At 55.0% G+C, this 22507-nt stretch overlaps 1 protein-coding gene across 1 annotated transcript in view; it reads right to left on the minus strand.

Moving 5' to 3' along the window:
- The window catches only part of LOC141145703 (uncharacterized), a 353511-nt gene extending 336979 nt beyond the window's left edge, over nucleotides 1-16532 (minus strand). The window contains exon 1 of the mRNA XM_073632578.1: nucleotides 16051-16532. The gene's annotated coding sequence lies outside the window, so the exon portion shown is untranslated. The remainder of the gene's footprint in view (nucleotides 1-16050) is intronic.
- Between the last annotated feature and the right edge of the window lie 5975 nt (nucleotides 16533-22507).

A 22507-nucleotide genomic window follows, 5' to 3' on the forward strand; every position in this document is an offset into this window, starting at 1 on the left:
TGGGGTCCCCTCCTCCTCCTCCTCTATAGAACACTCTGGGGTCCCCCCCTCCTCCTCTCTATAGAACACTCTGGGGTCCCCCTCCTCCTCCTCTCTATAGAACACTCTGGGGTCCCCCTCCTCCTCCTCTCTATAGAACACTCTGGGGTCCCCCCTCCTCCTCCTCTCTATAGAACACTCTGGGGTCCCCCTCCTCCTCCTCTCTATAGAACACTCTGGGGTCCCCCCTCCTCCTCCTCTCTATAGAACACTCTGGGGTCCCCCCCTCCCTCCTCTCTATAGAACACTCTGGGGTCCCCCTCCTCCTCCTCTCTATAGAACACTCTGGGGTCCCCCCTCCTCCACTCCTCCTCTATAGAACACTCTGGGGTCCCCCTCCTCCTCCTCTCTATAGAACACTCTGGGGTCCCTCCTCCTCCTCCTCTCTCTATAGAACACTCTGGGGTCCCCCCTCCTCCTCCTCTCTATAGAACACTCTGGGGTCCCCTCCTCCTCCTCTCTATAGAACACTCTGGGGTCCCCCCTCCTCCTCCTCTCTATAGAACACTCTGGGGTCCCCCCCCTCCTCCTCCTCTCTATAGAACACTCTGGGGTCCCTCCTCTCCTCTCTATAGAACACTCTGGGGTCCCCCCTCCTCCTCCTCCTCTCTATAGAACACTCTGGGGTCCCCCCTCCTCCTCTCCTCTCTATAGAACACTCTGGGGTCCCCCCCTCCTCTCTATAGAACACTCTGGGGTCCCTCCTCCTCCTCCTCTCTATAGAACACTCTGGGGTCCCCCCTCTCCCTCCTCTCTATAGAACACTCTGGGGTCCCCCTCCTCCTCCTCCTCTCTATAGAAACACTCTGGGGTCCCTCCTCCTCCTCCTCTCTATAGAACACTCTGGGGTCCCTCCTCCTCCTCCTCTCTATAGAACACTCTGGGGTCCCCCCTCCTCCTCCTCCTCTCTATAGAACACTCTGGGGTCCCCCCTCCTCCTCCTCTCTATAGAACACTCTGGGGTCCCCTCCTCCTCTCTATAGAACACTCTGGGGTCCCTCCTCCTCCTCCTCTCTATAGAACACTCTGGGGGTCCCCCCTCCTCCTCCTCTCTATAGAACACTCTGGGGTCCCTCCTCCTCCTCCTCTCTATAGAACACTCTGGGGTCCCCTCCTCCTCCTCCTCTCTATAGAACACTCTGGGGTCCCCCTCCTCCTCCTCCTCTCTATAGAACACTCTGGGGTCCCCCTCCTCCTCTCTATAGAACACTCTGGGTCCCTCCTCCTCTCTATAGAACACTCTGGGGTCACCCCTCCTCCTCCTCTCTATAGAACACTCTGGGGTCCCCTCCTCCTCCTCCTCTCTATAGAACACTCTGGGGTCCCCCCTCCTCCTCCTCTCTATAGAACACTCTGGGGTCCCTCCTCCTCCTCTTCTATAGAACACTCTGGGGTCCCCCCTCCTCCTCTCTATAGAACACTCTGGGGTCCCCCTCCTCCTCCTCTCTATAGAACACTCTGGGGTCCCCCTCCTCCTCCTCCTCCTCTCTATAGAACACTCTGGGGTCCCCTCCTCCTCCTCTCTATAGAACACTCTGGGGTCCCTCCTCCTCCTCTCTATAGAACACTCTGGGGTCCCTCCTCCTCCTCCTCTCTATAGAACACTCTGGGGTCCCCTCCTCCTCCTCTCTATAGAACACTCTGGGGTCCCCACCTCCTCCTCCTCTCTATAGAACACTCTGGGGTCCCCCCTCCTCCTCTCTATAGAACACTCTGGGGTCCCTCCTCCTCCTCTCTATAGAACACTCTGGGGTCCCCTCCTCCTCCTCTCTATAGAACACTCTGGGGTCCCCCCTCCTCCTCCTCTCTATAGAACACTCTGGGGTCCCCTCCTCCTCCTCTCTATAGAACACTCTGGGGTCCCCCTCCTCCTCCTCTCTATAGAACACTCTGGGGTCCCCCCCTCCTCTCTATAGAACACTCTGGGGTCCCCCCTCCTCCTCCTCTCTATAGAACACTCTGGGGTCCCCCCCTCCTCCTCTCTATAGAACACTCTGGGGTCCCCCCCTCCTCCTCCTCTCTATAGAACACTCTGGGGTCCCCCCCTCCTCCTCCTCTCTATAGAACACTCTGGGGTCCCTCCTCCTCCTCTCTATAGAACACTCTGGGGGTCCCCCTCCTCCTCCTCTCTATAGAACACTCTGGGGTCCCCTCCTCCTCCTCTCTATAGAACACTCTGGGGTCCCCCCTCCTCCTCCTCTCTATAGAACACTCTGGGGTCCCCTCCTCCTCCTCTCTATAGAACACTCTGGGGTCCCTCCTCCTCCTCTCTATAGAACACTCTGGGGTCCCCCCTCCTCCTCCTCTCTATAGAACACTCTGGGGTCCCCCCTCCTCCTCCTCTCTATAGAACACTCTGGGGTCCCCCCTCCTCCTCCTCTCTATAGAACACTCTGGGGTCCCCCCTCCTCCTCTCTATAGAACACTCTGGGGTCCCTCCTTCTCCTCCTCTCTATAGAACACTCTGGGGTCCCTCCTCCTCCTCCTCTCTATAGAACACTCTGGGGTCCCTCCTCCTCCTCCTCTCTATAGAACACTCTGGGGTCCCTCCTCTCCTCCTCCTCTCTATAGAACACTCTGGGGTCCCCCCTCCTCCTCCTCTCTATAGAACACTCTGGGGTCCCCCTCCTCCTCCTCTCTATAGAACACTCTGGGGTCCCCCCTCCTCCTCCTCTCTATAGAACACTCTGGGGTCCCCCCCTCCTCCTCTCTATAGAACACTCTGGGGTCCCTCCTTCTCCTCCTCTCTATAGAACACTCTGGGGTCCCCTCTCCTCCTCCTCTCTATAGAACACTCTGGGGTCCCTCCTCCTCCTCTCTATAGAACACTCTGGGGTCCCCCTCCCTCCCCCTCTCTATAGAACACTCTGGGGTCCCCTCCTCCTCTCTATAGAACACTCTGGGGTCCCTCCTCCTCCTCCTCTCTATAGAACACTCTGGGGTCCCCTCCTCCTCTCTATAGAACACTCTGGGTCCCTCCTCCTCCTCCTCTCTATAGAACACTCTGGGGTCCCCCCTCCTCCTCCTCTCTATAGAACACTCTGGGGTCCCTCCTCCTCCTCCTCTCTATAGAACACTCTGGGGTCCCCCCTCCTCCTCCTCTCTATAGAACACTCTGGGGTCCCCTCCTCCTCCTCCTCTCTATAGAACACTCTGGGGTCCCTCCTCCTCCTCCTCTCTATAGAACACTCTGGGGTCCCCCTCCTCCTCCTCTCTATAGAACACTCTGGGGTCCCCCTCCTCCTCTCTATAGAACACTCTGGGGTCACCCCTCCTCCTCCTCTCTATAGAACACTCTGGGGTCCCTCCTCCTCCTCCTCTCTATAGAACACTCTGGGGTCCCCCCCTCCTCCTCTCTATAGAACACTCTGGGGTCCCCTCCTCCTCTCTATAGAACACTCTGGGGTCCCCCCTCCTCCTCCTCCTCTCTATAGAACACTCTGGGGTCACCCCTCCTCCTCCTCTCTATAGAACACTCTGGGGTCCCTCCTCCTCCTCCTCTCTATAGAACACTCTGGGGTCCCCCCCCCCTCCCTCCTCTCTATAGAACACTCTGGGGTCCCCCCTCCTCCTCCTCTCTATAGAACACTCTGGGGTCCCCCCTCCTCCTCCTCTCTATAGAACACTCTGGGGTCCCCCCCCTCCTCCTCCTCTCTATAGAACACTCTGGGGTCCCCCTCCTCCTCTCTCTATAGAACACTCTGGGGTCCCCTCCTCCTCCTCCTCTCTATAGAACACTCTGGGGTCCCCCCTCCTCCTCCTCCTCTCTATAGAACACTCTGGGGTCCCCCCCTCCTCTCTATAGAACACTCTGGGGTCCCCTCCTCCTCCTCCTCTCTATAGAACACTCTGGGGTCCCCCCTCCTCCTCCTCTCTATAGAACACTCTGGGGTCCCCCCTCCTCCTCCTCTCTATAGAACACTCTGGGGTCCCCCTCCTCCTCCTCTCTATAGAACACTCTGGGGTCCCCCCTCCTCCTCCTCCTCTCTATAGAACACTCTGGGGTCCCCCTCCTCCTCCTCTCTATAGAACACTCTGGGGTCCCTCCTCCTCCTCCTCCTCTCTATAGAACACTCTGGGGTCCCCCCTCCTCCTCCTCTCTATAGAACACTCTGGGGTCCCTCCTCCTCCTCCTCTCTATAGAACACTCTGGGGTCCCCCCTCCTCCTCTCTATAGAACACTCTGGGGTCCCCCCTCCTCCTCTCTATAGAACACTCTGGGGTCCCCCCTCCTCCTCTCTATAGAACACTCTGGGGTCCCCCCCTCCTCCTCCTCTCTATAGAACACTCTGGGGTCCCTCCTCCTCCTCCTCTCTATAGAACACTCTGGGGTCCCTCCTCCTCCTCCTCTCTATAGAACACTCTGGGGTCCCCCCTCCTCCTCCTCTCTATAGAACACTCTGGGGTCCCTCCTCCTCCTCCTCTCTATAGAACACTCTGGGGTCCCCCCCTCCTCCTCTCTATAGAACACTCTGGGGTCCCTCCTCCTCCTCTCTATAGAACACTCTGGGGTCCCCCCTCCTCCTCCTCCTCTCTATAGAACACTCTGGGGTCCCCCCTCCTCCTCCTCTCTATAGAACACTCTGGGGTCCCTCCTCCTCCTCCTCCTCTCTATAGAACACTCTGGGGTCCCCCCTCCTCCTCCTCTCTATAGAACACTCTGGGGTCCCCCCTCCTCCTCCTCTCTATAGAACACTCTGGGGTCCCCTCCTCCTCCTCTCTATAGAACACTCTGGGGTCCCCCCTCCTCCCTCTCTATAGAACACTCTGGGGTCCCCCTCCTCCTCCTCCTCTCTATAGAACACTCTGGGGTCCCTCCTCCTCCTCCTCTCTATAGAACACTCTGGGGTCCCCCCTCCTCCTCCTCTCTATAGAACACTCTGGGGTCCCCCCTCCTCCTCCTCTCTATAGAACACTCTGGGGTCCCCCCCTCCTCCTCCTCTCTATAGAACACTCTGGGGTCCCCCCTCCTCCTCCTCTCCATAGAACACTCTGGGGTCCCCCCCTCCTCCTCTCTATAGAACACTCTGGGGTCCCCCCTCCTCCTCCTCTCTATAGAACACTCTGGGGTCCCCCCTCCTCCTCCTCTCTATAGAACACTCTGGGGTCCCCCCTCCTCCTCCTCTCTATAGAACACTCTGGGGTCCCTCCTCCTCCTCTCTATAGAACACTCTGGGGTCCCCCCTCCTCCTCTCTATAGAACACTCTGGGGTCCCCCCCTCCCTCCTCTCTATAGAACACTCTGGGGTCCCTCCTCCTCCTCTCTATAGAACACTCTGGGGTCCCCCCTCCTCCTCTCTATAGAACACTCTGGGGTCCCCCCTCCTCCTCCTCTCTATAGAACACTCTGGGGGTCCCCCCTCCTCCTCTCTATAGAACACTCTGGGGTCCCTCCTCCTCCTCTCTATAGAACACTCTGGGGTCCCCCCCTCCTCCTCCTCTCTATAGAACACTCTGGGGTCCCCCCTCCTCCTCTCTATAGAACACTCTGGGGTCCCCCCTCCTCCTCCTCCTCTCTATAGAACACTCTGGGGTCCCTCCTCCTCCTCCTCCTCTCTATAGAACACTCTGGGGTCCCTCCTCCTCCTCCTCTCTATAGAACACTCTGGGGTCCCCCTCCTCCTCCTCTCTATAGAACACTCTGGGGTCCCCCCTCCTCCTCTCTATAGAACACTCTGGGGTCCCCCCTCCTCCTCCTCCTCTCTATAGAACACTCTGGGGTCCCCCCTCCTCCTCTCCTCTCTATAGAACACTCTGGGGTCCCCCCTCCTCCTCCTCCTCTCTATAGAACACTCTGGGGTCCCTCCTCCTCCTCTCTATAGAACACTCTGGGGTCCCCCCTCCTCCTCCTCTCTATAGAACACTCTGGGTCCCCCCTCCTCCTCCTCCTCTCTATAGAACACTCTGGGGTCCCCCCTCCTCCTCCTCTCTATAGAACACTCTGGGGTCCCCCCTCCTCCTCTCTATAGAACACTCTGGGGTCCCCTCCTCCTCCTCCTCTCTATAGAACACTCTGGGGTCCCCCCTCCTCCTCCTCTCTATAGAACACTCTGGGGTCCCCCCTCCTCCTCCTCCTCTCTATAGAACACTCTGGGGTCCCTCCTCCTCCTCTCTATAGAACACTCTGGGGTCCCCCCTCCTCCTCCTCTCTATAGAACACTCTGGGGTCCCCCCTCCTCCTCCTCCTCTCTATAGAACACTCTGGGGTCCCCCCTCCTCCTCCTCTCTATAGAACACTCTGGGGTCCCCCCCTCCCTCCTCTCTATAGAACACTCTGGGGTCCCCTCCTCCTCCTCCTCTCTATAGAACACTCTGGGGTCCCCTCCTCCTCCTCTCTATAGAACACTCTGGGGTCCCCCCTCCTCCTCCTCCTCTCTATAGAACACTCTGGGGTCCCCCCTCCTCCTCCTCCTCTCTATAGAACACTCTGGGGTCCCTCCTCCTCCTCTCTATAGAACACTCTGGGGTCCCCCCTCCTCCTCCTCTCTATAGAACACTCTGGGGTCCCCTCCTCCTCCTCCTCTCTATAGAACACTCTGGGGTCCCCCCTCCTCCTCCTCTCTATAGAACACTCTGGGGTCCCTCCTCCTCCTCCTCTCTATAGAACACTCTGGGGTCCCCCCTCCTCCTCCTCTCTATAGAACACTCTGGGGTCCCCTCCTCCTCCTCCTCTCTATAGAACACTCTGGGGTCCCTCCTCCTCCTCCTCTCTATAGAACACTCTGGGGTCCCTCCTCCTCCTCCTCCTCTCTATAGAACACTCTGGGGTCCCCCTCCTCCTCCTCCTCTCTAGAACACTCTGGGGTCCCCCCCTCCTCCTCTCTATAGAACACTCTGGGGTCCCCCCTCCTCCTCCTCTCTATAGAACACTCTGGGGTCCCCTCCTCCTCCTCTCTATAGAACACTCTGGGGTCCCCCCTCCCTCCTCCTCTCTATAGAACACTCTGGGGTCCCCCTCCTCCTCCTCTCTATAGAGCACTCTGGGGTCCCCCTCCTCCTCCTCTCTATAGAACACTCTGGGGTCCCTCCTCCTCCTCTCTATAGAACACTCTGGGGTCCCTCCTCCTCCTCTCTATAGAACACTCTGGGGTCCCCCCTCCTCCTCCTCTCTATAGAACACTCTGGGGTCCCCCCCTCCTCCTCCTCTCTATAGAACACTCTGGGGTCCCTCCCCTCCTCCTCCTCTCTATAGAACACTCTGGGGTCCCCCTCCTCCTCCTCTCTATAGAACACTCTGGGGTCCCCCCTCCTCCTCCTCCTCTCTATAGAACACTCTGGGGTCCCCTCCTCCTCCTCTCTATAGAACACTCTGGGGTCCCCCCTCCTCCTCCTCTCTATAGAACACTCTGGGGTCCCCCCCTCCTCCTCCTCTCTATAGAACACTCTGGGGTCCCTCCTCCTCCTCCTCTCTATAGAACACTCTGGGGTCCCCCTCCTCCTCCTCTCTATAGAACACTCTGGGGTCCCCCTCCTCCTCCTCTCTATAGAACACTCTGGGGTCCCCCCTCCTCCTCCTCTCTATAGAACACTCTGGGGTCCCCCCCTCCTCCTCTCTATAGAACACTCTGGGGTCCCTCCTCCTCCCTCCTCTCTATAGAACACTCTGGGGTCCCCCTCCTCCTCCTCTCTATAGAACACTCTGGGGTCCCCCCTCCTCCTCCTCTCTATAGAACACTCTGGGGTCCCCCTCCTCCTCCTCTCTATAGAACACTCTGGGGTCCCTCCTCCTCCTCCTCTCTATAGAACACTCTGGGGTCCCCCCTCCTCCTCCTCTCTATAGAACACTCTGGGGTCCCCCCTCCTCCTCCTCTCTATAGAACACTCTGGGGTCCCTCCTCCTCCTCCTCTCTATAGAACACTCTGGGGTCCCTCCTCCTCCTCCTCCTCTCTATAGAACACTCTGGGGTCCCTCCTCTCCTCCTCCTCTCTATAGAACACTCTGGGGTCCCCCTCCTCCTCTCTATAGAACACTCTGGGGTCCCCCCTCCTCCTCCTCTCTATAGAACACTCTGGGGTCCCCCCTCCTCCTCCTCTCTATAGAACACTCTGGGGTCCCTCCTCCTCCTCTCTATAGAACACTCTGGGGTCCCCCCTCCTCCTCCTCCTCTCTATAGAACACTCTGGGGTCCCCCTCCTCCTCCTCCTCTCTATAGAACACTCTGGGGTCCCCCCTCCTCCTCTCTATAGAACACTCTGGGGTCCCCCCTCCTCCTCCTCTCTATAGAACACTCTGGGGTCCCCTCCTCCTCCTCCTCTCTATAGAACACTCTGGGGTCCCCCCTCCTCCTCCTCTCTATAGAACACTCTGGGGTCCCCCCTCCTCCTCCTCTCTATAGAAGCACTCTGGGGTCCCCTCCTCCTCCTCTCTATAGAACACTCTGGGGTCCCCTCCTCCTCCTCTCTATAGAACACTCTGGGGTCCCCCCTCCTCCTCCTCCTCTCTATAGAACACTCTGGGGTCCCCCCTCCTCCTCCTCTCTATAGAACACTCTGGGGTCCCTCCTCCTCCTCCTCCTCTCTATAGAACACTCTGGGGTCCCCTCCTCCTCCTCCTCTCTATAGAACACTCTGGGGTCCCTCCTCCTCCTCCTCCTCTCTATAGAACACTCTGGGGTCCCTCCTCCTCCTCCTCTCTATAGAACACTCTGGGGTCCCTCCCTCCTCCTCCTCTCTATAGAACACTCTGGGGTCCCTCCTCCTCCTCCTCCTCTCTATAGAACACTCTGGGGTCCCCCTCCTCCTCCTCTCTATAGAACACTCTGGGGTCCCCCCTCCTCCTCCTCTCTATAGAACACTCTGGGGTCCCCCCTCCTCCTCCTCTCTATAGAACACTCTGGGGTCCCCCCCTCCTCCTCCTCTCTATAGAACACTCTGGGGTCCCCCCTCCTCCTCCTCTCTATAGAACACTCTGGGGTCCCCCCTCCTCCTCCTCTCTATAGAGCACTCTGGGGTCCCCCTCCTCCTCCTCTCTATAGAACACTCTGGGGTCCCTCCTCCTCCCTCTCTATAGAACACTCTGGGGTCCCCCTCCTCCTCCTCCTCTCTATAGAACACTCTGGGGTCCCCCCTCCTCCTCTCTATAGAACACTCTGGGGTCCCCCTCCTCCTCCTCTCTATAGAACACTCTGGGGTCCCTCCTCCTCCCCCTCTCTATAGAACACTCTGGGGTCCCCCTCCTCCTCCTCTCTATAGAACACTCTGGGGTCCCCCCTCCTCCTCCTCTCTATAGAACACTCTGGGGGTCCCTCCTCCTCCTCTCTATAGAACACTCTGGGGTCCCTCCTCCTCCTCCTCTCTATAGAACACTCTGGGGTCCCTCCTCCTCCTCCTCCTCTCTATAGAACACTCTGGGGTCCCTCCTCCTCCTCTCTATAGAACACTCTGGGGTCCCCCCTCCTCCTCCTCTCTATAGAACACTCTGGGGTCCCTCCTCCTCCTCCTCCTCTCTATAGAACACTCTGGGGTCCCCCCCTCCTCCTCTCTATAGAACACTCTGGGGTCCCTCCTCCTCCTCCTCTCTATAGAACACTCTGGGGTCCCCCCTCCTCCTCCTCTCTATAGAACACTCTGGGGTCCCCCTCCTCCTCCTCTCTATAGAACACTCTGGGGTCCCCCCTCCTCCTCCTCTCTATAGAACACTCTGGGGTCCCCCCTCCTCCTCCTCTCTATAGAACACTCTGGGGTCCCCCTCCTCCTCCTCTCTATAGAGCACTCTGGGGTCCCTCCTCCTCCTCCTCCTCTCTATAGAAACACTCTGGGGTCCCTCCTCCTCTCTATAGAACACTCTGGGGTCCCCCTCCTCCTCCTCTCTATAGAACACTCTGGGGTCCCCCCTCCTCCTCCTCCTCTCTATAGAACACTCTGGGGTCCCCCTCCTCCTCCTCTCTATAGAACACTCTGGGGTCCCCCCTCCTCCTCCTCTCTATAGAACACTCTGGGGTCCCCCCTCCTCCTCCTCTCTATAGAACACTCTGGGGTCCCCCCGTCCTCCTCCTCTCTATAGAACACTCTGGGGTCCCCCCTCCTCCTCTCTATAGAACACTCTGGGGTCCCCCCTCCTCCTCCTCTCTATAGAACACTCTGGGGTCCCCCCTCCTCCTCCTCTCTATAGAACACTCTGGGGTCCCTCCTCCTCCTCCTCTCTATAGAACACTCTGGGGTCCCCCCTCCTCCTCTCTATAGAACACTCTGGGGTCCCCCCTCCTCCTCCTCTCTATAGAACACTCTGGGGTCCCCCCTCCTCCTCCTCTCTATAGAACACTCTGGGGTCCCCCTCCTCCTCCTCTCTATAGAACACTCTGGGGTCCCCCCCTCCTGCTCCTCCTCTCTATAGAACACTCTGGGGTCCCCCCTCCTCCTCCTCTCTATAGAACACTCTGGGGTCCCTCCCTCCTCCTCCTCTCTATAGAACACTCTGGGGTCCCCCCTCCTCCTCCTCTCTATAGAACACTCTGGGGTCCCCCTCCTCCCTCCTCTCTATAGAACACTCTGGGGTCCCCCTCCTCCTCCTCTCTATAGAACACTCTGGGGTCCCTCCCTCCTCCTCTCTATAGAACACTCTGGGGTCCCCCTCCTCCTCCTCTCTATAGAACACTCTGGGGTCCCCCCTCCTCCTCCTCTCTATAGAACACTCTGGGGTCCTCCTCCTCCTCCTCTCTATAGAACACTCTGGGGTCCCCCTCCTCCTCCTCTCTATAGAACACTCTGGGGTCCCCCCTCCTCCTCTCTATAGAACACTCTGGGGTCCCCCCTCCTCCTCCTCTCTATAGAACACTCTGGGGTCCCCCCTCCTCTCCTCTCTATAGAACACTCTGGGGTCCCCCCTCCTCCTCCTCTCTATAGAACACTCTGGGGTCCCCCCTCCTCCTCTCTATAGAACACTCTGGGGTCCCCCCTCCTCCTCCTCTCTATAGAACACTCTGGGGTCCCCCCTCCTCCTCTCTATAGAACACTCTGGGGTCCCCCTCCTCCTCCTCTCTATAGAACACTCTGGGGTCCCCCCTCCTCCTCCTCTCTATAGAACACTCTGGGGTCCCTCCTCCTCCTCCTCTCTATAGAACACTCTGGGGTCCCCCCTCCTCCTCCTCTCTATAGAACACTCTGGGGTCCCCCTCCTCCTCCTCTCTATAGAACACTCTGGGGTCCCCCCTCCTCCTCCTCTCTATAGAACACTCTGGGGTCCCCCTCCTCCTCCTCCTCTCTATAGAACACTCTGGGGTCCCCCCTCCTCCTCCTCTCTATAGAACACTCTGGGGTCCCCCCTCCTCCTCCTCCTCTCTATAGAACACTCTGGGGTCCCCCCTCCTCCTCCTCCTCTCTATAGAACACTCTGGGGTCCCCCCTCCTCCTCCTCTCTATAGAACACTCTGGGGTCCCCCCTCCTCCTCCTCTCTATAGAACACTCTGGGGTCCCTCCTCCTCCTCCTCCTCTCTATAGAACACTCTGGGGTCCCCCCTCCTCCTCCTCTCTATAGAACACTCTGGGGTCCCCCCTCCTCCTCCTCTCTATAGAACACTCTGGGGTCCCCTCCTCCTCCTCCTCTCTATAGAACACTCTGGGGTCCCCCCCCTCCTCCTCTCTATAGAACACTCTGGGGTCCCTCCTCCTCCTCTCTATAGAACACTCTGGGGTCCCCCCTCCTCCTCCCCCCCTCCTCCTCCTCCTCTCTATAGAACACTCTGGGGTCCCCCTCCTCCTCCTCTCTATAGAACACTCTGGGGTCCCCCCCTCCTCCTCTCTATAGAACACTCTGGGGTCCCTCCTCCTCCTCCTCTCTATAGAACCCATCTGGGGTCCCCTCCTCCTCTCTATAGAACACTCTGGGGTCCCCTCCTCCTCCTCCTCTCTATAGAACACTCTGGGGTCTCCCCTCCTCCTCCTCTCTATAGAACACTCTGGGGTCCCTCCTCCTCTCTATAGAACACTCTGGGGTCCCCTCCTCCTCCTCCTCTCTATAGAACACTCTGGGGTCTCCCCTCCTCCTCCTCTCTATAGAACACTCTGGGGTCCCTCCTCCTCTCTATAGAACACTCTGGGGTCCCTCCTCCTCCTCCTCTCTATAGAACACTCTGGGGTCCCTCCTCCTCCTCTCTATAGAACACTCTGGGGTCCCCCCTCCTCCTCCTCTCTATAGAACACTCTGGGGTCCCTCCTCCTCCTCTCTATAGAACACTCTGGGGTCCCCTCCTCCTCCTCTCTATAGAACACTCTGGGGTCCCCCCTCCTCCTCTCTATAGAACACTCTGGGGTCCCCTCCTCCTCCTCCTCTCTATAGAACACTCTGGGGTCTCCCCTCCTCCTCCTCTCTATAGAACACTCTGGGGTCCCTCCTCCTCTCTATAGAACACTCTGGGGTCCCCTCCTCCTCCTCCTCTCTATAGAACACTCTGGGGTCTCCCCTCCTCCTCCTCTCTATAGAACACTCTGGGGTCCCTCCTCCTCCTCCTCTCTATAGAACACTCTGGGGTCCCTCCTCCTCCTCCTCTCTATAGAACACTCTGGGGTCCCCTCCTCCTCCTCCTCTCTATAGAACACTCTGGGGTCCCTCCTCCTCCTCCTCTCTATAGAACACTCTGGGGTCCCTCCTCCTCCTCTCTATAGAACACTCTGGGGTCCCCCCTCCTCCTCCTCTCTATAGAACACTCTGGGGTCCCTCCTCCTCCTCTCTATAGAACACTCTGGGGTCCCCCCTCCTCCTCCTCTCTATAGAACACTCTGGGGTCCCCCCTCCTCCTCCTCTCTATAGAACACTCTGGGGTCCCTCCTCCTCCTCTCTATAGAACACTCTGGGGTCCCCCCTCCTCCTCCTCTCTATAGAACACTCTGGGGTCCCCCTCCTCCTCTCTATAGAACACTCTGGGGTCCCTCCTCCTCCTCCTCTCTATAGAACACTCTGGGGTCCCCCCTCCTCCTCCTCTCTATAGAACACTCTGGGGTCCCCCCTCCTCCTCCTCTCTATAGAACACTCTGGGGTCCCTCCTCCTCCTCTCTATAGAACACTCTGGGGTCCCTCCTCCTCCTCCTCTCTATAGAACACTCTGGGGTCCCTCCTCCTCCTCCTCTCTATAGAACACTCTGGGGTCCCCCCTCCTCCTCCTCTCTATAGAACACTCTGGGGTCCCTCCTCCTCCTCTCTATAGAACACTCTGGGGTCCCCCCTCCTCCTCCTCTCTATAGAACACTCTGGGGTCCTCCTCCTCCTCTCTATAGAACACTCTGGGTCCCCCCTCCTCCTCCTCTCTATAGAACACTCTGGGGTCCCTCCTCCTCCTCCTCTCTATAGAACACTCTGGGGTCCCCCCTCCTCCTCCTCTCTATAGAACACTCTGGGGTCCCTCCTCCTCCTCTCTATAGAACACTCTGGGGTCCCCCCTCCTCCTCCTCCTCTCTATAGAACACTCTGGGGTCCCCCCCCCCTCCTCTCTATAGAACACTCTGGGGTCCCTCCTCCTCCTCCTCTCTATAGAACACTCTGGGGTCCCTCCTCCTCCTCCTCCTCTCTATAGAACACTCTGGGGTCCCCTCCTCCTCCTCTCTATAGAACACTCTGGGGTCCCCCCCTCCTCTCTATAGAACACTCTGGGGTCCCCCCTCCTCCTCCTCCTCTCTATAGAACACTCTGGGTCCCCCCTCCTCCTCCTCTCTATAGAACACTCTGGGGTCCCCTCCTCCTCCTCTCTATAGAACACTCTGGGGTCCCCCCCTCCTCCTCTCTATAGAACACTCTGGGGTCCCCCCTCCTCCTCCTCTCTATAGAACACTCTGGGGTCCCTCCTCCTCCTCCTCCTCTCTATAGAACACTCTGGGGTCCCCCCTCCTCCTCCTCCTCTCTATAGAACACTCTGGGGTCCCCCCTCCTCCTCCTCCTCTCTATAGAACACTCTGGGGTCCCCCCCTCCTCCTCCTCTCTATAGAACACTCTGGGGTCCCCCCTCCTCCTCTCTATAGAACACTCTGGGGTCCCCCCTCCTCCTCTCTATAGAACACTCTGGGGTCCCCCCTCCTCCTCTCTATAGAACACTCTGGGGTCCCCCTCCTCCTCCTCTCTATAGAACACTCTGGGGTCCCTCCTCCTCCTCTCTATAGAACACTCTGGGGTCCCCCCTCCTCCTCCTCCTCTCTATAGAACACTCTGGGGTCCCCCTCCTCCTCCTCCTCTCTATAGAACACTCTGGGGTCCCTCCTCCTCCTCTCTATAGAACACTCTGGGGTCCCCCCTCCTCCTCCTCTCTATAGAACACTCTGGGGTCCCCCCTCCTCCTCCTCCTCTCTATAGAACACTCTGGGGTCCCCCCTCCTCCTCCTCTCTATAGAACACTCTGGGGTCCCCCCTCCTCCTCTCTATAGAACACTCTGGGGTCCCCTCCTCCTCCTCCTCTCTATAGAACACTCTGGGGTCCCTCCTCCTCCTCTCTATAGAACACTCTGGGGTCCCCCCCTCCTCCTCCTCCTCTCTATAGAACACTCTGGGGTCCCCCCCTCCTCCTCCTCCCTCTCTATAGAACACTCTGGGGTCCCTCCTCCTCCTCTCTATAGAACACTCTGGGGTCCCTCCTCCTCCTCTCTATAGAACACTCTGGGGTCCCTCCTCCTCCTCCTCTCTATAGAACACTCTGGGGTCCCCCCTCCTCCTCCTCCTCTCTATAGAACACTCTGGGGTCCCCCCTCCTCCTCCTCTCTATAGAACACTCTGGGGTCCCCCCTCCTCCTCTCTATAGAACACTCTGGGGTCCCCCCTCCTCCTCCTCTCTATAGAACACTCTGGGGTCCCCCCTCCTCCTCTCTATAGAACACTCTGGGGTCCCCTCCTCCTCCTCCTCTCTATAGAACACTCTGGGGTCCCTCCTCCTCCTCTCTATAGAACACTCTGGGGTCCCCCCTCCTCCTCCTCCTCTCTATAGAACACTCTGGGGTCCCCCCCTCCTCCTCCTCCTCTCTATAGAACACTCTGGGGTCCCTCCTCCTCCTCTCTATAGAACACTCTGGGGTCCCTCCTTCCTCCTCTCTATAGAACACTCTGGGGTCCCCCCTCCTCCTCCTCTCTATAGAACACTCTGGGGTCCCTCCTCCTCCTCCTCTCTATAGAACACTCTGGGGTCCCCCCTCCTCCTCTCTATAGAACACTCTGGGGTCCCCCTCCTCCTCCTCCCTATAGAACACTCTGGGGTCCCTCCTCCTCCTCTCTATAGAACACTCTGGGGTCCCTCCTCCTCCTCCTCTCTATAGAACACTCTGGGGTCCCCCCTCCTCCTCCTCCTCTCTATAGAACACTCTGGGGTCCCCCTCCTCCTCCTCCTCTCTATAGAACACTCTGGGGTCCCTCCTCCTCCTCCTCTCTATAGAACACTCTGGGGTCCCTCCTCCTCCTCCTCCTCTCTATAGAACACTCTGGGGTCCCCCCTCCTCCTCCTCTCTATAGAACACTCTGGGGTCCCCCCTCCTCCTCCTCTCTATAGAACACTCTGGGGTCCCTCCTCCTCCTCTCTATAGAACACTCTGGGGTCCCCTCCTCCTCCTCTCTATAGAACACTCTGGGGTCCCCCCTCCTCCTCCTCCTCTCTATAGAACACTCTGGGGTCCCCTCCTCCTCCTCTCTATAGAACACTCTGGGGTCCCCCCTCCTCCTCCTCTCTATAGAACACTCTGGGGTCCCCCCTCCTCCTCCTCTCTATAGAACACTCTGGGGTCCCTCCTCCTCCTCCTCTCTATAGAACACTCTGGGGTCCCTCCTCCTCCTCTCTATAGAACACTCTGGGGTCCCCTCCTCCTCCTCTCTATAGAACACTCTGGGGTCCCTCCTCCTCCTCTCTATAGAACACTCTGGGGTCCCCCCTCCTCCTCCTCCTCTCTATAGAACACTCTGGGGTCCCCCCTCCTCCTCCTCTCTATAGAACACTCTGGGGTCCCCCCTCCTCCTCCTCTCTATAGAACACTCTGGGGTCCCCCCTCCCCTCCTCTCTATAGAACACTCTGGGGTCCCCTCCCCCTCCCCCTCTCTGAGGGTCTCTCACACGCTCTGCGTCTTCTCCGGGTTTCTGTCACGTGGAGTGGTTGGAGGAAGGCGATACAGTCTCTGATTGGATATTCCTCCTGTCTCTCAAATCTTTCTATGTTTTAATTGGATATGATTATTTCCGGTTTGTTTTCTATTGGCTGATCGGTCCCATGAGCTCCGCCTTCTGTGTCCGATGATCTGTTTATCCCTCTGGCTTGTCAAGTGTCTGATCCGCCAATAAGATTCCGAGTTGTAAAACCCCGAGTTTTGATTGGACCGGATATCCCAGCCACCACCCCGTTCCACACACACGGTTGAATCTTCATGACTGTCAATTTTAACTCCTCCCCCTTTCCTCCCCGGGCGAATCAATAACAACGAGAGGGGTGTGGCTGCAGAGAGGAGCTCCACGTTTAACAGGAAGCATGTGTCCTCCACTACACTTTTTTTTTTTTAATTGAACTTTATTGTAACAAACATTTAGAAGACATGGAAGTGGAGGTGACGTGTTTCCTGTCACATGGTATCTGGGAGGGATTTTGCTAAGACCAGGCCATTTTTTTTTTTTTTTTTTTTTTGTATCCTTTTACCTGAGCTTTGCACAGTCATGTGATGTTCACAAATAATTAAAGTTCTTTTCTTCCCACAAATAGAGATTTCTTTTTGATGGGATTTGATCTTTTCTGCGGTTTTCGTTTTTTGCGCTCTAAAGCAAAAAAAAAAAACAAAAAAAAAACCTGAACAGAAAAAAAAATATTTTTTACTTTCTGCTACAAAACATCCAATAATAAAAAAATAAAAAAAAAAAAAAAAAAATCAAATTTCTTCCTCAATTTATTGTGATATGAATTCTTTTTCGTGTTTTTGGTGATAAAATCCGGATAAGTGAATGAAAGATGAATGAATGAATTATTATACGAATGAATGACTTGTATATCGCTTGGTCCATCCTGTGGTCCAGCTTGTTAGAAGAGGAAGGTCTTGAGTTTCTTCCTGAAGGCCTGATGGTTTTCTTCCGTACGGATGTTGGTCGGTAGAGCGTTCCATAGCCGTGGTCCTTGGACTGCGAATCTTCGTTCTCCCTTTGATTTGTAGCGGGATTTGGGAACGTGGAGGAGGTTTTGGTGGGTTGATTGAAGACTGCGATTAGGTGCGTAGCGTTTTATTTTCTCGCATAGGTATTGAGGCGCGTTTCCATGTAGGCATTTGTGGGTGAGGCAGAGGGTCTTGAATGTGATCTGATCCTATATGGGTAGCCAATGTAGGCTCCTCAGGGATGGGGAAATGGATTCCCAGGGTTTTTTTCCTGTTATCAGTCTTGCTGTGGTGTTTTGGATAGTTGTAGGCCTGCAATCTGGTATTTAGGTAGTCCGGCGTAGAGGGAGTTTGCGTAGTCGAGTCGGGAGTTAATGATGGTTCCAACTACTGCCGCTTTGTCCTCTTTTGGAATGAAGGGGATGAGTCTGCGTAGCAGGCGAAGAAGGTGGTGAGATCCGCTGACTACTGATCCGATTTGTACATCCATTGACATTTCTGAGTCAAAGATGACTGCAAGACTTTTGACTTTGGTGCTTGGGGCGATGGGCTGTCCAAAGACGGTGTCCAAGGGTTCTTGTATTTTGTATTTTGTAGTAGAAGAAGCTCTGTTTTGGATCCGTTGAGTTTGAGGTAGCTAGTGGTCATCCAGTCGTCTATCAATGTGAGGCATTTTTCTAGTTGTTGATAGTGGTCTTTTTGTCCGGTGATGTGAAAGTAGAGTTGCGTGTCGTCAGCGTACGAGTGGTAGCGGAGGTCCGAATTTTTGATGATTTTGAGGAGTTAACGGATGTAGATGTTGAAGAGGACTGGTGATAAAGGAGACCCTTGAGGGACTCCATACGATATTGCCCGGGTTTCAGAGGTGAAGGCGTCTAGTTTCACTGTCTGAGAGCGATTTTCCAGGAACGATATGAACCAATGTAGCTCTGAATCTGTGACTCCCGCTACTCCTGTGAGGTGGATGAGTAGGGTGTTGTGGTCCACTGTATCAAACGCTGCACTGAGGTCCAACAGTACCAGGAGACTTGATTCTCCGTCATCTGCAGCTTCGAGGGCGTCATTCCATACTTTGAGGAGTGCCGCTTCTGTGCCGTGGCCTGGGCGGAAGCCTGATTGCAGGGGGTCCAAGAGTTTGTGTGTGTCCAGGTGGAGTTGTAGTTGTTGTACGACTGCTTTCTCCATGACCTTGGAGATGGTGTTGAGACTTGTTATCGGTCTGCGGTAGTTGGGGTCTTTAGGGTCTTGGTTGGGTTTCTTTAGAAGAGGTTGGACGATGGCTTGCTTGAGGCCAATCGGGATAGTCCCTTCTTTGAATGACTGATTTATGAGATGTGTTATAGTAGGAGCCCGGATGTTGGAACTTTCTTTCAGGAGTTTTGTGGGAATGATGTCCTTTGGTGAAGTGCTGTCTCTGAGGCTTCTGATGATGTTTTTGGTGATGTCAGTGGTGATTGGGATCAGCGAAAAATTCGGTGGTTGTGTGACGTTGGTGTCGATTTTCTCTTTTTGCTTTAGTTGAATGAGGTTGCTTGTTTGTTTTCTGTTAAATTGTTTTCCAGATTTTGTCGATAAAAAAATCTGTTAACTCATTGCAGAATTCTTGAGTTCCATTTGCTGGGGGCTCAAGGCAGGTTGGGTTCATCGTCTGGGCGACTATTTTGAAAAGTTCCCGAGGGGCGGTTTAAGGCTGTTGAGATGGTGTTGGAGAAATGTTCTTTGTTTGCTTTGTGATATTTCTCGGTGAGAACTTTGTAGTTTTTTGGGGTTTTCCTTTGTAGAATTTCTTCTCCAGGCTCTTTCGGCTTTTCTACGTTCATGCTTCAGTGAAGTAAGGATGCCAGTAAACCATCCCGAGTTCTTTTTGTGGATGAATGTTCTATGTTTTGGAGCCACTGACTCTCCTGTTTGTAGTAATGCCTTGTTTAAGGAGTTGAGTGTTTGTTCCGTTAAGTGGTTTGAATTTAGCGTTACTATTTTGGTTGATAATGTGGCTTTGAAGAGTCTGGAGTGTAGTTTCTTCTGAGATCTAGACCAGTGTGTTATTGCGTGATTTCGTTTATGGAGAGTGGTGTTGGTGGCGATTTTAAATTTGATAGCGTGGTGGTCCGTCCAGGGTAGCGGTACGTTGCCTAATATGTTGATGTCCATATTTTGTTTGAAGATGAGGTCCAGAATATATCCTGAATCATGTGTAGGAGCATTTATCAGCTGTTGAAGACCTAGTTCTTCCAGTTGGTTAATGCAGGCGGTGGCGATAGGGTCTAGGGTGGAGTTTGCCCAGAGGTTGAAGTCTCCAAGTACCAGAGAGTTTTTGGTTTTCAGGGTGAGTGTTGGGATGAATTCCGTGAAGGGGTGTAAGGAGATTAGTCTTCTGTCCTCGTGGTCTGTAGCATAGTAGTATGTGAATGGTGTCTTGGGGTGTTGTTTGAAGATGAAGGGGGAGCGTCTCCATTAAAGGCACGGAGTTCTGTAAAGTTGGTTTGATGAGTGCAAGGTGAGATTTGAAGATCACTGCTAGGCCTCCTCCTTTTTTTTTTCCTCTTTTTCCTGAAGATTGATTGTTATCCCGACAAACCACGGGAGAGATTTATGGGATGTTCATCTATTTTATTTATTTACTAATAATGGCGGCGATCAGTGACTGGGGGAGGGGTGGTATTTGGGAGTCTGTCAGTGGGGGGGAGGGGTGGTATGTGGGAGGGTTGGGGGTCTGTAATATCACATATATATTTCGTCAGATTAGGCGACCCGTCAGATTGTGTAATGGAAGTGACGTTCCATCGCCACCATCTTGGTACACCCCGCACTCCTCCATAGTAAGGATAGAGTGAGACGGGGGAAGGCGGACATCTTGGTACACCCCGCACTCCTCCATAGTAAGGATAGAGTGAGACAGGGGAAGGCGGACATCTCGGTACACCCCGCACTCCTCCATAGTAAGGATAGAGTGAGACGGGGGAAGGCGGACATCTTGGTACACCCACCGGAGTCTTGCATTTTACACTTATTTATAAAAGTAAAGTGAGTTTATATTGTGATATTCAGGACTGAGAACTCCATTTGACTCATTAGATGTTGAATTTTAAAAGCAGCGGCGAGCCTGCGGATCTTACAGGTTTGGTAATCTGACAGAAGTTCACTGCTTTCAAAATTCAACATCTAACCAATCAGACGGAGTTCTGAGTCCTGTATTTCACTATATATTCAGTTTACTGTTACAAATAAGTGTAAAATGCACAAGTCCAGTGGGTGTACCAAGATGTCCACTTTCCCCTTCTCAGTGTATCCTTACTATTGAAGAGTGCGGGGTGTAGCAAGATGGTGGCGATGGAACGTCACTTCTGTTACACATTCTGACGGGTCGCCTAATCTGACGAAACACTGTTGGAATGCATATTGCGGCGTCGCGCATGCACACTCCAGCGGGTAGCCAAATGTGACGGGTCACCATATGTGATGAAACAGGAGCCTAGAAATTATAGAGACTGTTTTCCTAACCATTTTCTATAGACGTTTATATTTAGTTCACATGCTGCCATCTAGTGACCTTTTGTGGTAATGCACTTGTTTTATTATGTTCTTCTATGTTCCCCTTGTGTTAAAGCGGGGTTCCACCCACATTTTGAACAATATCTGTATGTATTCTCTTCCTTGCCTAGATGCTGACATGCCGTTTAAAAAAATTTAAATCGCCGTAATTACCTTTTATTTTTCTATTCTTCTTTGCACTTCCTGGTTCTCCTCCCGTGGGAGTAGGCGTGTTTCTAGCCTCTCCCAGACTCCTGGGAGCTAGTCTCAGGCTTCCCAGGATGCCACTGAGCATGTGCGGGAACGAGCGGTGAATGCTGGGAGCACAGCATTCACCACATCCAGGAAATAAATGCTTGTGGGCTTCAAATGCCCACAATGAAGATGGAAACCGCCTGCAGTGAATAATATAAGTTATTCTTTCCAATGAAATCTGAGACAGGCGGACTTATTACACACAATATGTGAGTATGTAATGCTGAGAAGAAAAGTTTGTGAATGAACTAAAAAAAAAAAAAAAACAATAGATAGGTGGACCCCCGCTTTAAGTGGAGTTCCACCCAAAAATGGAACTTCCACTTTTTGGATTCCTCCCCCCTAGGGTTGCCACATCATCCCTTTAATCCAGGACGCATAATAACTATAATGGTTCTGAGGGGGATTTAATGCAGATGAGGCACCAAGTGAGTTTAATTACCACCTTAATCAGAAACTGTGTAATTAATGTGTGTCCTGGATTAAAGGGATGATGTGGCAACCCTACTCCCCCCTCCCCCCCCTCCGGTGTCACATTTGGCACCTTTCAGGGGGGAGGGGGGGAGGAGATGCCTGTCTAATACAGGTATTTGCTCCCACTTCCTGGCATAGATCACCGCGGAGCTTGCGGTGATCTACGCCACTTCCGGCGCCTACCCCGTCCTCCCCCGCTGTCTTCTGGGAGACACAGAACACAGCAGGGACCAGAGAGGACATGCAGCGCGACTCACGCATGCGCAGTAGGGAATCAGGAAGTGAAGCTGCACGGCTTCACTTTCTAATTCCCTTACCAAGGATGGCGGCGGCAGCAGCCGAGAGCGGAAGGACGGATCGGCTTCGGCTGCCGACACCGCGGGCTCCCTGGACAGGTAAGTGTCCATATATTAAAAGTCAGCAGCTGCAGTATTTGTACAGTATTTGTAGCTGCTGGCTTAAATTATTTTTTTTTTTTTTTTTTTCAGCGAACCTCCACTTTATGACAAACTTCTTTTTTATATGTAATGCTCCGCCCTTCTTCCTGTGATTTTACTTCCCGTGTCATGGATGTAGCGGGGGACACATGTAGCGGAGGGCCCATGTAGCGGGGGACACATGTAGCGAGGGGCCCACATGTAGCGGGGGACACATGTAGGAGGGCGACACATGTAGCGGGGACCCATGTAGCGGAGGGCCCACATGTAGTGGGGGACGTATGTAGGACACATGTAGCGGGGGACACATGAAGGACACATGTAGCGGGGGACACGTGTAGCGGGGGACACGTGTAGCGGGGGACACATGTAGGAGGGTACATGTAGTGGGGGACACACGTAGCAGGGGGACACACGTAGCGGGGGGACACATGTAGGAGGGCACATGTAGTGGGGGACACATGCAGGACACACGTAGCGGGGGACACATGTAGCGGGGGACACATGTAGGAGGTCACATGTAGTGGGGGACACATGTAGGAAGGCACATGTAGCGGGGGACACATGTAGGACACGTGTAGCGGGGGACACGTGTAGCGGGGGACACATGTAGGAGGGGACATGTAGTGGGGGACACATGTAGGACACGTGTAGTGGGGGACACGTGTAGCGGGGACACATGTAGGAGGGCACATGTAGTGGGGGACACATGTAGGACACGTGTAGCGTGGGACACGTGTA

Source organism: Aquarana catesbeiana, linkage group LG05 (genome assembly GCF_042186555.1).
Source record: "Aquarana catesbeiana isolate 2022-GZ linkage group LG05, ASM4218655v1, whole genome shotgun sequence".
NCBI lineage: Eukaryota > Metazoa > Chordata > Amphibia > Anura > Ranidae > Aquarana > Aquarana catesbeiana.